The 3,904-nt window shown below is 41.9% G+C and overlaps 1 long non-coding RNA gene across 1 annotated transcript; it reads left to right on the forward strand.

Annotated features, from left to right (window-relative positions):
- Positions 1 to 2,056: 2,056 nt before the first annotated feature.
- On the forward strand, positions 2,057 to 2,633 carry LOC120715582. The gene is made up of 2 exons (XR_005691677.1): positions 2,057 to 2,219; positions 2,262 to 2,633. It is a non-coding gene; the product is annotated as an uncharacterized LOC120715582 (long non-coding RNA).
- Positions 2,634 to 3,904: the final 1,271 nt, after the last annotated feature.

Consider the following 3,904-nt stretch of genomic DNA (forward strand, 5'->3'; position numbering starts at 1 on the left):
AAGGTATGGTTTGGAACTGATTTATCCTTCTATTGGCTCTTTGAATACATCAACATTTGCCAGTGGATTCAGCACCCTGCTGCTCACAGACCTGATCAGGGTAACCAAGCTGTAAAGTAGTTTAAGAGGATCTACCTGTTCTCCTTCAAAAGCCTTGATGGCGGTCTGTACCTTTCCCAGCACTGACTTTACAAAAGTCATATATAAGATATTTTGAGGATCATTGAACATGGAGTATAAAACTTTAGCCATGTAGCAGTGTTCACTGGACTTGGTGACCGCAAAATGCTGCCTAAGCTCATCCCACTGGTCCAAAATTTCCTGAAACCACAGGTTCAATGGTTATCTGTAAGGGTTTTTCCCCACAGTTGATGGTCTCACAAATGGCCTTATAGGCCTCCCTGCGCTTTGGAGACACTGAAAACCATTAATAATTCTCTCGTACCAAGTACTCGACACTACGGGGATGGCATCATTGGAAGCATGACTTACAGCAAGCTGCAGAGAGTGGCATTCACAGCGAATAAGAACAAGATCTTTGAGGCCATACTCCTCCTTCAGCCCTTTATGGACCCCATTGTTAATCCCTGTCATCACAGGTGCATTGTCTGTCCCTATATCCCCAAGAGTTTTTTTTTTAAGACTCCACTTCTCAAGGAAAGCCACAACAGTACGAGCTATAGCTCTGGCATCTCCTCCCTCCAACTGAACAAGCCCTAAAAAAGTGGATACAATTGTCTGCTTGGTGTCATTAAAATACCTTATGACAACCCCCAGGTACTTAGAAACACTTATATCTGTGGACTCATCGAGGAGGAGGCTGAAACGTTGATCACCCACATCTGCAACCAAGTTTTTCAGAAAGTATGGTGCCAGAACACCATTAATCATTTCTGTGCACTTTGTCCTGTGCATTTTGAAATAGGTAGCAGCAGTGGAGTACATGAAGTGGTGGTTGCAAGTGAGAGTAATTCTTCAGATTAGAAGTAGGTGGATTTCACCAATTCCAATTAAAGTCAAAAACACAAAAATCAGAGGGGAGGAGCAAAGTTCTATGCCAGCTGTTTTATTGAACAGTGCAGCTCAGCAAAACTGAAGGAAAAGCAAAGCTCCCCTAGGGTGTTTGCCGTAAGCACATGCAGGTTGGGACCAACCCCAACAGACAGACAGCAGGAAAAAAGCCCAGAGGGCTTTCCCAGGTCCCCTTTTAAAGGTACCAGTAGTCCCACCTCCTGCTGCTGAGTAACTATCCCACGCGCCCAAAAACAGCAGGTGCAGGGTCAAGTACGGGCCAGGGTCCGGCCAGGGCTCTGGTTGAGGGCCCTGCCCAAAGTGGCACCCTTAGGTTAACCCTTTGCTTTGCCTTCTGACAATAGGTCACAACATGGTCAAAGGTCACACATTAGTACAGCAAATAGCATAGTTTTGTGATATGATATACATGTGAATAATACTTGACCTAACTACATCAAATATATGGGTTCATTGCTTTACATAAAAATAAACACTCCTGTTACGTTATAGTGTGTGTGTACATGACAGTGTTTTCATTATGTTGTTTTCAGTATCTCTGTTACCATGTTACTATTTTTAAGAGATATGTTTTTAAATGTGCTGCATGAAAAACGTTTATTGTGTGTGTGTGTGTGTGCGTGTGTGTGTGTGTGTGTGTGCAAAACATCTTGTGCCTAAGACTTTACGTGAAAGTTATAGTATATATGTTCAGTGCAGATAGATATATAGTGTATATAGTTATATAGGCATACATGTCATACAAGAATCCACCTCTCCAACATGATCACATGCCAGCATGGAACAGTGTTCAGTGAAAGGTAATGCCATGGTGACCTCGTATTTTGCAGAGTCAGTTTTTTAAATCATAAACGTAACGGCTTAAACCGGCCCTTAAATTCAGGGTTTGATTCCCACTCTCTTCTGTATTTTTGAGTGTACAGTTTAGACTGAGACATGATGAGCTAGCTAGCTAGATGTTTAGCTTATGCAACAGAGAGGCAATCACGCAGTGGACGAGGTAAGTGACTGGGTCATGGGGATGATGTTGTCGAGGAAAACCTGTTATTTTACTGTTACTCGGTTATCATTTACAGGCACTGTCATTATTTCATCATTACTTCATTAGTCTGTATTACTTATCTTCAGTTTATCATGTATCATTTATTGTTTATTTCAGAACACGTAGGATAAAACCCATTCTAGATGTAATACTCTATCATGTGGCAAAAGCACCTCTCGAGCTAGAGGGTCCAGTTGGGCCTCCTGCAGTCACTTGCAGGCTTACACAAACATGCACATACAGAGTTATGTAAAACACGCACGTTCACATACACACTTAATAAGAACAGAAAGGTCGTCTTAGGACAGTCTCTCTGAGAGCTACACTATCACAAAAGGCACAATGTATTACACACTTGTTTTTCTCTAAAGTAGCAGTTGATGTCCATATAAGGAGAACGTTTTGAGTGCGAGGAACTGTTATCATTGCCAGTAAGGTCTAACTGTGTGACGTCATAATGACTATAAAGCTTTCTGTCTTTGTGCAAACGAAGAAGAAGTCCGGCTCTTCCCACACTGTAATGTGTGTTTTAATAAATGATCTATGCTGACCCAAACTATATCCCAGTCGTAGTCTCTTCCTCAAAATCCGAACCATGACAATGTATTTTAGTGCATTGATTTATTTTAGACAAAGAAAAATGTACATTTACCCTTGCTCCCGCCCTGCATTACAGTCAGGGTGCTCATGTGCGATTCATTTGCAGTTTGGACGTGTAGGGATAAACATCACCTGGGGTGAACGTCTCCTGCTCTGACAGCAGCTGGGAGCGACTGCTGCGTGAGGACTATCTGCCACCTGTGAGCACTTTGGCACAGGCGAGGTGCCCACGGTAGCACCTGCTGCTTGTTGAGAGTCAAAAAGTCGTCACAAGTCTCCAATAACTCCAGAAAAAGTTGCCAGATTTTTTTTGTTGCTTTTTAGAAAAGAAGTTGCTAAGGGGGTCTGAAAACTTGCAAAATATAGTTGGCAACACTGCATGATGTCACGTTCCGCAGGGACAGAAGATAGCGATAAACGTGTTTTTAAAACTTTTTTAAGCATTTATTTCTTAAATCCAGCTTCATAGACAGTGTTACATCTATGTTACATCTACATGATGTAAATTAGCCTTTATATGTGTAGCGTTTCATGTCCCCTTTAATGCAACATTTGATTTTAAAGGGATGTGATTTAATCGCAAAGGGAGGATCCAAGTACAGGACTCAGAAACAAGGGAAATAAGCTAACAGATTGTTTTGTTAAACTAAAATAAAGTACAAATTAATATGAATTAAAAAACTCAGAAAATCAAACCTTTAACAAATGAAAACAGACTGCAAGGGACGACACAAGTATGAGGGAGAACGCAACAGAGAACAGAGGGAGATACAGACAATATATACACTGACGGATAATGAGGGAACAGGCCATGGGTGGGAACACAGCTGACACTAATCTAACTGACAAGACAGGGGGAAAAGACTATCAAAATAAAACAGGATGTACAAACACAGAGGCCAAAGGTGTGTCCAAATTCACGGGCCGCATCCTTTGGAGATCGCATTTGAAGGCCGATTATGTCACAGCCAGGTGACGAAGGCTGTCCAAATTCGAAGACTCCTCCAAATGCGGCCGACAAATGCGTCCTTCATCTCCCCTGGATTTAAAAGGATGGGTCTGGTGTATCCTTTGTGGCCCAACCTATCCCAGAATTCATAGTGTGGCCCAGCCAATTCCAGTTTCCAACAATGGCGGCAGCTACTTAGTTTTAATATTACTCTTTCTGGGTCACAAAATAAACTTTTAAGATATTAGGTGATGATAGGTGAGAATGTAGGTGTGTAAACT

The sequence above is a fragment of the Simochromis diagramma genome, unplaced genomic scaffold, assembly GCF_900408965.1.
Source record: "Simochromis diagramma unplaced genomic scaffold, fSimDia1.1 OVJJ01000449.1, whole genome shotgun sequence".
Classification (NCBI taxonomy): Eukaryota; Metazoa; Chordata; class Actinopteri; order Cichliformes; family Cichlidae; genus Simochromis; species Simochromis diagramma.